This window comes from Canis lupus, chromosome 24, assembly GCF_011100685.1.
Source record: "Canis lupus familiaris isolate Mischka breed German Shepherd chromosome 24, alternate assembly UU_Cfam_GSD_1.0, whole genome shotgun sequence".
Taxonomy (NCBI): domain Eukaryota; kingdom Metazoa; phylum Chordata; class Mammalia; order Carnivora; family Canidae; genus Canis; species Canis lupus.
The window spans coordinates 19612340-19625024 of record NC_049245.1 but is presented as its reverse complement, the minus strand read 5'-3'; the positions used below and the strand labels follow the sequence as shown (position 1 = coordinate 19625024).

General features: G+C 49.9%; 1 long non-coding RNA gene across 2 annotated transcripts in view; it reads right to left on the bottom strand.

Annotated features, from left to right (window-relative positions):
• The window catches only part of LOC102156897, a 78864-nt gene that overhangs the window by 55822 nt on the left and 10357 nt on the right, over positions 1–12685 (bottom strand). The gene's annotated exons all lie outside the window — the stretch shown is intronic.

The window sequence follows — 12685 nt, the reverse complement described above, 5'->3', positions numbered from 1 at the left end:
GATGAGAATTAGTTAAATAAATCAGCGGTTCTCAAAGTCCAGTCCCTGGATCAGCAGCAGCATTGGGAACTTGTTAGACATGTTGAATCTCTGTCAGCTGCAGACCGATTGAGTCACAACAGTGTGTGCCTAGAGTGTCAGAACCCAGGGATCAGTGAACAGAAGCCCCTGACTGTTGCTCCGTCCCTAAAGATGGGCTAGTCATTCAGTAGGGTCTTAGTGAGGGCAGAGTGAGAATCTCCTCCAGTACCCGACCTGGCAGGGGCTCCAGCTTTCCTGGTTCTTCCCCACAAGCTCCTGGAGGAAAAGTGTTTGGCTCACATTTGAGGCCTTTGATTTTGGCCTCATCTGAAGGGGAAGATGCCAGCTTGTCAGAGGGAGAGGAGAGCTGGGAATGATGGCGCTGGAGCCGGAGGATCTATTATTAATTACCATGTAACATTGATTAAGAGCCCACAGGGCACCGCTGCTACAGGAGCTTGGGACAGCCTGCATTCCTGCCTGGAGGGGAAAATGATTAGCCACATTATGAAAGGAAATATTCATCCTGTAGCAGCCCTGAGCAAACACCTCCAGGAGTGGGGGGATTTCCTTCTCCCAGGGATCTCTCCTCCTCGAACCCGGCAGCTGACTCGGTGGCCCGGGGCAGGTTTGCTGGGGTGGAGGGCTGGACCAGCTGACCTCTGGCCTGCCTGCAGTCAAGGGATGGATTGACAAACCTGAGAGCACATGCTCCTCTGCCCAGTTCTAGGTCCGAGATGCTCAGCTCAACATCTTGAGAAAGCAGTTCAAGGTGGCTGGATCTTCCTGATTACTTGAAAGACAGAAGCAAACTGGATTTGGATCGCAAATCTCCTCATTTTAAAATATAGTTAAAATAAATCCCAGGTTTCTAGCTAGTCAGCTGTTATTGTCACATTTAATCTTTTCAACAAACTCTCTTCTAGATGAGGAGACAGGCTCAGAGTGGTCACCAGCAAGTTAGTGGAAAAGCTGGGATTCAAGCCTACATGTACTTCCTGAGTCCCAGGTGTCTTGCCCCTTGTGTCCCCAAGCCACCTAAACATATTCCAGAAAGTCTACGGTTGCTGCCCAGTCTGGCTACACCCCTCCCAACTGTGCCTCACACCCAGGTGGAGCATAGAAATCCCTAGACAGACAACACATCTAAGTGTTTGGATTTGGACACCTGGTCAACTCACCTATGCTGTGCTTCTAGAGGTAACTCCCTGCTGTTTCTAGAACCAAGTGCCCATGAGCCAGCCTCCCCATCCCACTGGGTCTGCTTCTGATTTCTGACTTCACATTTCCAAGAGAGTCAAATGGGACTGACCAACTGCCTCTCACTTTGGGACCCTGAGAGCACCATGGGACTGTTTCCTTCTGCCACTGACTAGCCTCAGGCTTTACAGAAGACCCTACCCTTCTCTGGGACTCTGTATCCTTGTGTGCCAAAGAGGACTGTTTAGACCCAAGAATCAAGTTCCTGACCTCATTAGGTCTATGATCAAGTCACTGACCAAGGTGATTGCTAAATTCCAGAGTAAGAAGACAGATGCTGTAGATGGTGGTAGCAAGGAGGATGATGCCAAGATACCAGCTAACAGTGTTTCCATGCAACCTACAAGCCGGGCACCTAATGTGGACTCTCCGGTTTAAGCCTCATGGCAGCCTTACAGACAAGGCTGTATTGTAAGTGTCATTTTCCAGAGACGAGATTCAAGGCCAGCAAGGGAAATTACCTAGAGCACAGTCTCTGAGGCATCACTCCGATGTCCACCCCACACCCTGTCCCTTGGCCCCTGAACATGAGGCACGTTGGCTCCTTCTAAATTTCTCCATCTGCAGTCCAGGCCACAGCAGATCCCTGGGGGCTGAGTGAATTGCTCTTGTTTCCCAGGAAACCATTCTGAGCCCTGCGGACTTATTAAGGAGTCCACAAACTTGGGCTAGAGTTTTTAAATTGGTCCAGGTGACTACCAATCCCCAGGGAGGTAGTAAGCTCCCCGTGCTTGCAGGTGTGCAAGCTAAGGCAGGACAATGAATTCAGGGGAATGCTGTAGCAGAGTTTCCAACACCAGATGGGGAGACAGAGTATGAGCTAAAGCAGCAGCTTTCTTGGGGAGAAAATAGAAGTGAGGAGTCAGACTGCCTAGGTTCAAAGCCTACCTCCTTTGCTCTCTGACCTTGGGCAGGTTACTAAGCTTCTTTTAGCTCTGTGTCCTTGCATTTAGAACAGAACTAGTAATAGGCCCTCTCATTGCATGGCTGTAAGATTACACAAATTAATATGTGGGAAGAGTATTTAGCAGAGTATCTGGCACATGGCAAGTTTATAGCATATAAGTTTAAAGCATTGGCTTTCAAACTTTTGATTTTAACTTTGGAGTCCGATCTTCCTAGCCAAACTTTCGTGGATGACGATATAAGAAATAGATCAAAGAAAAGCTGCTTGCCCGAGGAAGTGGGGGAGCCCTGTCGAATCTGCCCCCTTCCTGTGACAATCTCAGTACCACATCAAGGGTCTGCGTGGCTGATGTGCCAACCACAGCCTATGCCACTGCAGATCCCCCACCTCACAGGCTCAGAAATGCTCCCTGCCATCAAAATCTGGTCTATTCAGTGTTCTCAAAACGATGATGTTCAGCAGCCACATTTTACAGATGGAGAAACTGAGGTCCAGAGAGAAATGGGAGCTTGCTCAGGGCACCAGCCAGTTAGGGACAAGTTCCCTTGACAAGGCAGAGGGGCTTCTCAGCCCCATTTCCAGGGGGAAAAAAACAAACACCAGGTCACAGAGGGGCCCTGAGAGCCTCTTCATCACTCCTTCCACAAAGCAGGGCCTCCCATGGCAGGAAATTGGCTTCTGAGAACAGTTGTGGCCTGCTGGAAAGTTAGCAAGAGGAAGTGATATTTAGAGAAGGAAAGAAGGGTGGCAAGAAGAGAGAAGGTTGAGGTGGGAGGGGGGGCGGGGAGGCAGCACAGGCCTCTCAGAGACAGAGAAAGGCCCTGCCTGGCACCACTTGCCAAGCCTGGGAGGGAGGAACCTACATTTGGCAAACCTAGGGCAGCACTCAGACTCCCCCACCACCCCCACCAGGACCCTGCTGCCCTCCGCACTGGGACTGGCTCTCGGGGAAGGCATGGTCACAGGCTGCCCAAGATGTCCTGTCTGATAGGATTCGGTCTGAATCCCACCAGGAGAGGCCTGCAGAGACCATCGGGTTCCAGACCCTCACTTTACGGAGGGGACACCAGCCGAGAGAGGGGCAGTGGGGTTATCTAAGCGTATCATAAGAACAACAACAATTTATGAACTACATGTGTTTGAATGCCAGCTATAGGGCAGGCACAACTCGAAGTCCTCGTAAAACAACCCCACGGGGAAGGATCATGCTCCCCATTCCACAGATGAGGCACATCTAGGTTACAGAACGTGCCTGGCATGCAGCTGGTACTTGGTCGGGTGGGGATCACACACCCCATGACTTGACAGCTACTTTGTCAGTGGGAAAAGGATCTTCTTTCTGGAAGTTCAAGCATTAGCAAACACGGGTAAAGGGGACATTAGCGTTTGGGGAACCACTGTAGAGCTATAGAAACCATGTGTGGGCAGCTGCCTTCCACACAGCTAATATTCCTCTCACACTAGCTTCAGAAAAGCCAAACAACTGATTTTTCCAGATTCCCTTGTGGCCATGAGTAGCAGGCGACACTGATATGATCAATGAGATTAAGGGAGATGCCTCAGAGACTGTATTTCTCCACAACAAGAAAGCCTTTTCTTTTGTACTTACTCCTTTCCCTTCTCCCTCCGTGGAACAAAGATGCAATGCATGAGACCTGGCAGTCATCTTGGAACTTTGAGGCACCAGGAATGAGGACAAAGGGCTACATGCTGAAGATGGCAAAGACACTGGCGAATAGAGCCCCGGTCTCTGCGGCATCAGCAAGAGCTGGTTCCGGGGGACCTACCCTGGACTTCTTGCCGTGTAGTACAGCGAGCACCAACCAGGTTCTGCCTCGATAGCAGGGTTCCTGTTATTTGCTGCTGAATGTATTACTAACTTTGCTGATGGTGGGAATGAGATGGCCCCGCAGGCCTGCGTGACTCCAAGCCCATGCTCTATGGAATCCCACCGCCTCCCAGGGGTCACCCCTTTCCCCTTCCTGTCTCTCCCCAAATGCAACAGCATTAGGCCTCTGCCTGGAACAGAGCTCAGAAAAGACTCCTGAGCAATTAATTGCCCCTCAGGCCACACTGTCACCAGCCACCAGACCACCTGGTGTGAACGTGCAGGAGAATTGTAAGGAATGGAGTCTTGCCCTGAACCCACTGACGTGAAAATTCCAGGGTACCAAGTATCCAGAAACTTGGACCTCCAGGCACCACATTTGACTTGGCCCACAATTATCTGATATCTCTACCCTTCGTTTGACTACTAAACAAATATTAATTGAGGGCATGCCAAGGTTCAGGTGCTCACAGGTGGACAAAGCTAGCCAGGTCTCGCGGAGAGGCAGACAAGAAGCAAGCCAGCAGATGTGTTCCTCTTGATACCACCCCTCACCTTTGTAAAGCTCTTTACAGTTAACATTATCTAACTCCACCCCTCAGTGACCCTGCACAGTAGGGATTGATTTTACAGAAGAAACAAAGAACTAAGTAGAGGGACGCCTGGGTGGCTCAGTAGCTGAGCGTCTGCCTTCAGCTCAGGGCATGATCCTCGAGTCCTGGGATCGGGTCCTGCATTGGGCTCCCCTTGGGGAGCCTGCTTCTCCCTCTGCCTGTGTCTCTCATGCATGCATGCATGAATGAATGAATGAATAAATAAATAAATAAATAAATAAATCTTAAAAGAAAAAAAAAAAAAAAAACTAAGTAGAGACTTCCCCAAGATCACCCAGCCACCCATGTCCCAGAGGCAACAAGTTTTGAACCTTGGTCAGTCTGGTTGCAATGGCCCCCTCAAGGTATGTCTTCTGTCACCAGAACAATCAAAGCAGGTCCCTCTGCCATCAGCATTTGTTGCTCTGGGCGCCACAGAACAACCATCAGAAATAAAAGGCCTCCACCCAAAAGCAGAGTTGGGCTGGGACACAGCATTGCCAGCTACACAACAACCCCCTCGTCAAGCTGTTGGCGCCTGATGGTTCTTTAATTATTCATCCCCGCTGAACACAGGCCCAGGGCTTCAGCCATGGTTTTTTGGAGCTCACCCGTGCGGGAGCCTGGGTAATGAGTCCAGACCTGTCAAGAAGTTTGGAATCTGTCTGCCCACAAAATGTTCCCTGGTCCTCCCACACCAGCCCCATCAGGCATAGCAGAGTACGACACGAGCCAGGATGCTTCAAAGACACCACGGCCTGGGCAGAGTTTGCAGTTTTGAGGGCTCAAACCTCTTGGCCTGATTTCCATCCCATCCAGCTCAAGGTCTTTCAGACTTCGAGCTAAGCAGAGGAAGTTGTGAGGGTAGGTGATGGGTAGGGGCGGGAGGTGGTCATTTCTCCAGGGGAACTGCGGGGAGGCAGTGGTTCAGTGGTTTGAAGAAGCCACCAGATAAGATCTCATTTCTCAACATGGACAGAGTGAAACAGACCTGGCTTATATCTTGGTTTTGTTATTGGCTAGCTGTGTGTCCTTGGACAAGTCATTTACCCTTTCTGTTCAGGTCCCTTGAGTATGAAATGGAGATTGATTCATCCCATGAATGTGTATTGGGTTCCTACCGTGCTCCAGGCACTTGGGATACAGCAGTGAAAATAACAAACCAAGCCTTGCTCTCACAGTGGGGCTTTTGTAAAGGTTGGAGTACAGCATCGTGGCCCATATTAGTAAGGACTTCACTCCTGGTTGTTATGACTTTTGTTATTATAAGAGAATTGAGGCTTTATATATACAATTCTTTTCCATCACCCACCTTGTGTGATCATTGTTACCACAGCAGAGAAGATTCCCCCGTTTGCTGTACACACATGTGCCAGATCTTTTGAGGGAATTTATATCTTCCTCCAAAGTTGCCTTTGACAGTCATAATTCCTACCCTGCAAGCTTTTTGTCTCATTCATTTTCCCTCTGTCCCAAAGTCTCCTAACTTGTCCTAGTCTCATCTGGAGTTTAGCAGGGACCTCCCAGTGACTGTTTCCTTCAACTCATGCCCTTGTTCACCCAGCCATTCATTCATTCGCTGGACAAAATCCATGAAGTCCTACAGAGTGCCGGTCCTTTTGTGAATGAGATACGTACAAGTCCTGCCTTGTGGAGTTTCCATCTCAAAGGGAAGACGGAGGACAGGCAAGAGTGTACTGTGCCCTCAGGTGTGGATGCTAGGAGAAGGTAGGGAGAAAGGACCATTCCAAACTGGCTGTTGAGGGAACATCTCGCTGCGGAGGTGACATCTGAGCCCCACCGGGTAGCCTGTCCTCGGCTCCCAGCTGGCCACCACACGTGATCAGGCAAAAACACAAAAACAGGCACAGATAAAGCCTGGTGACTCCCTGGACTCACTCAGACTCCTAGAATAAGGGCTTGAGAGGTTATCTCAGAAGCCAACTCCAGCTCTGATGAGTTGGGAGAACAAGGAACAGAGAGGGAAGGGGGTTTCCCAAGGTCACAGAGCCAGCGAGGGCACACCTCCTAACTCCAGCTGGTGCTGTCTTCACAGAACCACTCATTGCCTTTCTAGATGTCACATTAAGGGGTCAGGAAGATCCCAGAAGACAGAGGGTCACATGGGTTCAGGGACAATCTGGAGACAGAGAAACACAAAGCATCCCCCCTCTTCCAGCCGTGCTTGTCCTCATGCTCAGAGAACCACAGGAACCCACAGTGAGCAGCCCCCATCCTGGCTCAGCATCTGGGAACCATGGTTACAGTTGCCTTTTGACGGGTAGGGGATCCAGAACGCCTTCGAGCAAGCCCCTGGTTCCTAGAGGTTGTGTCAGAAGCCGGAGCAAGGTTCCAGGGGACAAGCTGGAGGTCACCAGTCGCCCTGGGATACCACCCCTTTCACCTTCCCCTTCCGAGCTGATCATCCGGGCACCTTGCACCACCGCGAAATCCTTTTTAGAGCCCTGAATTAAAAATAAATTTGCAAGCACATAACCAGATGTTACATGGGGAAAAGATAAATAACTCAGCCTGTCAAGGAACTGCCTCATCTCAGTCAACCCTCTCTCTTTCACAAGGTTTTAATTTTTAATTTCACAGCGGTAACTATAGCAACCTGCAAAAATAATATATTCCAAAGCAAAACAACTTTCTTGGCTCTGGCTTGGCATCTCCATGTTCCCTCCTTCCCTCCTCTCTACCAACTTCACGCAGGTCTGTGCCCAGAGTGGATGAATGTTCTCAGCCTTGAACTCCCTTATTCATCAAGCAATTCATTCATTCGTATGCAAGTGCCTCTTGTCACCCAAATCCACACCACTCCTGAGTTTGGGTAAGGGAATGTTAGACATTGGGTTCAGAATCTTGAGGGAGGCCATGTTTCCTAATATATTTGGTTCCTAAGTTTTGAGTAGACAGGAGAGTCTACTAAGAGTCTGGCTAGCAAGGAACACCTGTATTCACTGCAAACCTAATTTGTCCCAGGGTCAGTGCCGGGCACTGGGTGAAAGAGCCAAAGAAGACTAAGCCCACATTCCAGAAGTCCAAAGTCCTGTGGGGGAGACAGACATATAAAGAGATCATTGCAGGGGCGCCTGGGTGGCTCAGGCAGGTCGAGTGTCTGCCCCTTGATATCAGCTCAGGGTCATGAATTCAAGCCCCACACTGGGCTTCCAGCACTGAGCTCACTTAAAAATAATAATAAAACATTAAAAAAAAACAATAGATCATTGCAATAAGAGAAGACAAGTCTTGGATAAAAGGGGCGGATCATGTACACAAATAGGGCACAAAAGAAGGAAGAGGTTTCAATATCTAGGGTGGTCTGGGAAGGCTTCAGAGAGGAGGTGACTTCTGAGATGGGTCTTGCTGATGAGCAGAAGTTTTCTGAGTACCAAACATAGGAAAGGGCATGCCAGGCAGGTGGAATGGAAGTGCAAAGGCAGAGACATGGGAGACCGGTTGGTGGGGCCCACACACAGGACGTAGGCTCTGCCTCAGTGGAATGCTAGAGAGGTCAGGGGGTGGGTATAAGCACATAGAGCCTAGATCACTATGCTGAGGACTTCTGCTTGGAGGCAAGGGCAAACCAGCAAAGTATGGGGGGTGGACAAAACATATTTTAAGAGATGATCTGGGGTCAAGTGTGGAGAATGGATCAGAGGGGATGGAGGGGAGACAGACTGTGGGCTATGCAGCAGGGAGTGGTCTAAAGGGTTTGGTGGCTGCAGGGCAGAAAGGAGTCTCAATTTGGGCTCCCTAAGAAGCAGACCCCAAGCCAAGGGCTCAAATGTATGTGAGAGGCCATCCCCAGAAGCATTGATTGCAGGTGGGGAAGTGAAAAGAAAAGAGAGGAAGCCATTAGGTGTTTAGTGAGAAGCCACTGGAGCTGAGCTCTGCTGGGCTGCTCTAGAGTCAGCGTCTAGGGTTGTGGCCCCTGATGGCAAAGTACCCAGAGGACTTAAATGCCAGTGTCTATACTAATTGGCTGAGGCTGTTCCCGGGAAGCAGCAGGTCCCTGGCACGGCTGACCTGCAGGCTTAGGAGCAGAGCAGCTCCGGTGGCCAGAGGAAGTCCCCACACAGACTCCTGTGCTGGCAGCTAGACTCAGGACCAGAACACCCCAAAAGGGGAAAAAAGGACCAAAGAGATAGGGACAAGGCATCAGTCTCATCTCATGCCCGAGTGAAGTTCTACAAGACAATAAGTGGGCATAAGGACCCCCGACATCTGCGGGGATGGGCAGACGCCCTAGCTGAGGCAGCCGCTACAGGGCAACATGCCCCAAGTAGGGATGGACCCGACGCCCTCTGGATCCAGGCGGGTTAGGGCTGGCTGGATGGACACTGATCAGATACAGGGCAGGAGCCCCCAGAGCAGCCCTCGGGGCCCACACGGGAGGGGCCAGACCTTCCTTCCGAATGGAGGGACTCTGGTCTCAGGGATGCAGAGCTATCCCCTAGTCCATGCCATGTGGAATGTGGCAAGAAAATGCGTCATTTGAGAATATGCACATGCAGGGAAGTATTCACATAGAGAGGTAGCATGGATGTGTGACCTTGGGCGAGTGACTTCACCTTTCCCGGCCTCAGTTCCCCCTCTGTAATGAGATGCGGTTTATAGAAGTGCCTACTGCACAGGCTCGTTGTGAGGATGTCATTAGGTGCTGCTTCGTGATGCTTGGAAGTCACCTAGTAAAGATGACCTGTTATTGTTATTTGGGGCAATATTTTTGAGCACAGCACACATGTCAGGCCCCCAGGGATACAGCAGTCATCACACACACACACACACACACACACACACACACACACTGTTCCTGCCCCTGCCCTCGTGCTGCATACAGCCTCGTGGACATGCTGAAGTGCTTTATATAGAACGTTAAAGAAAGCAAGATAGGAAATTATGCATAAAGCTTGATTCTAATTTTGTTTAAACACACACTCTCACAAAGGCCCGAGGGATATACACCAACATGTAACGACACTTAACACTAGATGGAAGAATTGAAGGTGGCTTGCATTTTTACAATTCTTTTCTGTTTTTTTCTTTTAAAAATTTCACCGTGGATTGTATTATTTAAATACCCATTTTCCAAAAAGAAAAGAAAACAAACATGTTTCTTTCTCTGGCTTCCCTACCCTTTGTACACTTTATCTGCTTTCTCGGGGCGCAGGAGCTCCCCCAACTAGGGGCGGCTCACTGGTGCTTGCCGGGGTCCCAGAACCTGGCCTCTGCATCCCCAGCGGGGTGCACGGTGCGCCAGGGCTGGAGGGGAGTCATCGGATCTCCGGTCCTGGACTGACTGCCTGACTGTGAGTTGGAAGGAAGAGTTGAGCTCCCTGTCAGTCTGCCTGTGAAGATGGCCTCTGCCCCAGGGGTCTAAGGACACGGTCTGTGTGTGTCCCTCGACCTGTGACCAGAGAGACAGAGCAGAACAGTGCTGTGGATCCATGCGAGCAGTCCCACGGGCCTGCATGTCCAAGCCTCGTTCTCTAGATGGCTTTCTATATGCTGACATTTGTACTTCATCTCTAGGCTCCTCGGCCCCTCTGTTTCTGAACTTGAGTGGGAGAGAAAGGAAAGTTGCATAGACATCATCGAACCACAAGGGCTGCACCTGGATCCTAGAAACTGGCTATTCATAAAGATATTAGCCACTGTTTTTTCTCAGGTTCCCTATCTAGTTTGACACCTAGGATTGTGTGACATGCTCAATCAGTGCTCATGGGAAGGTCTCATAGGCCCCCGTGGTGGACTTGATGATATCCGTCTGAATCTGTTGTTGGAAAAATGATCCTTTGGCCACATCATGTGGACTTCTTGGAGCTTCCTTTAACAGCATTCAGACAAGGGTGGTCATGGGCGTCATGGAGGATCAAAGTGATTTTTCTGTTATTGATGTAGGGACATATACATGGATATATGATATGTAGGAGAAAGGAGCCCTTTCTCTGGCCAGATTGCTGATCTTGGGGTACACGAGTCTTAGTCTGCTTGTTAGTGGCCCTCTTCCCTATTACATGTGGAGAGTGGGCTTATAGGATAAAGCAAAAAGATGACTGTCAGGACACCTGGGTGGCTCAGCAGTTAAGAGTCTGCCTTCGGCTTAGGGCCTGATCCCAGGATCCAGGATCGAGTCCCATATTGGGCTCCTTGCAGGAAGCCTGCTTCTCCCTCTGCCTGTGTCTCTGCCTCTCTCTCTCTCTCTCTCTCTCTCTGTCTTATGAATAAATAAATAAAATCTTAAAAAAGAAAAGAAAAGATGACTGTCGAATCCCTCTGTCCAGCTATTCCTGAAACTGCCTTCCTACCTTAGAACCAGTACATTCCCTTTCTTTCTTAAGTAAGTACAAGTTGGCTTCTTATCTATTGAAACTGACGGAATTCTGACCAACATAGTGGAACAGACATCTACTGGGCAGAAGCTGGTGGCCACCCGAATCCATGCCCCCCTTTCTATACACCCTGAGAAGATCAGGCAAGTTCCTGGGTCGTGACCCTGTACTTCCATCACTGCTAGGTCACTACCTGGGTACCCAAACAGACCAGGTGAGATGGCCATGAGCCCCTTCCAAGCATGCCCATGAAATCTCCTACATGGCCCTAGTCCTACCTTTTCTTCTCCTCCACTGGGGGAGGCAAAAGATCCAGAAAGGAGCTCCAACACCTAAAAGTATGTCAGAGCCACTGGGTAGTAGGAGAGGTGTCCCAATGACTGTGATGAGTTGACCCACACAGGGTTTTAGCATGAGTGAGAAACACACTATTGAATTGACCACTGAGAGTTTGGGCTTGTTTGTTACAGCAACCATCCCGCCCTGATCACTAAATAGGATGGTACTTTGGAGGTCATACCTGAGAGCTATGACCCTGCGGAGTATCAGAGCTTTCATTCCACCAAAGATATTTATTAATTTTTTATTGATTTATTGATTCTGTGCTTGCACAGCCCCTCTGCATTTCTCTTTATTCTACTCTGGCCTCAATGGCCTCCTTCCCCATCTATCTGTCTTACCTGCCTGGACCCTAAGTTCCCCAAGAGCCAGGTTCTTAGTCTGTCTTCTTCTTCTATGCTGTATCCCAGGGTCTAGTTAAGTGCCAGGCATACAGTAAGTACTCAATAAATATTGATTAGCTGCTTTGCAAAATGACTACATACACAGAATTGTTTGAGGCTTCAGTGGGGTTCTGACTGTGAGGCCACATGGCACACAGCAATTCCTCAGGAAATACAGAGTAAAAGGAGCTAACAACGATACCTGTGGGCTGGGGAAGGTGCCCAGAGGGAGGGCAGATGTTAGCCAGGGCTGTCCTATGCCATCCCCTCCAGAGTCCGTTTTCTGGTTCCTGGTTGGTCCCAGAGTCCACGCAGGAGGCAGAACTGGAACAAAGCAGGCAGTGGGGGAAACCAACGCTTCTCTCAAGGAACCCCATTCCCGGGGCACCAATGGGATGGGGGGGTTGGGACTGCAGTCGGGGTGAGGAGACACATCAGGAAACATCACTCCGAAGGCTTTTGCTACATGAGCAGCCTTGGAGCAGACTTCTCACCTTTGTCTCCCTATGGAGGTGGATGTGGGATGCCTGATATGCTTCTGGGGAAAAGCTTTCCCTTAGCAGTTTATGATCTCGTCTCGAAATGTTAACTCCTTGCACTGAGTACTTGCCCAAGACAGGTTCCAGGGATTTGGCCCAAGACTCCCCAGATAATGTCCAAAGTGCACAACTGGGCAGCTGGGGCTGGGGTGGCGTGCCCAAGCAGCATAACAAGTGGAGAACCAGGAAGCAGGAGTGGGGGAAAGGTCTCAGCATAGCCTGAGCTTCGCAGCCAGAATGCCTGGGTTTAGATCCTGGCTCTGGCTACGTACTAGCTCTGAGACTTTGGACTACTTAGCTTATCTGAGCCTCAGTTTTCCCATCTATAAAGTGGGATGATAATAATAGTAACCATCCTGCACGTTGTTGGGAAGAATGACAGAGTTAATGTGAGTCAGGTGCATGGCACCACTGTGGCCCCTGGGTCTCTCTGGGGATGGTGGGCAGTGTGAATTTCACGTCTTTACTCTTGTGACA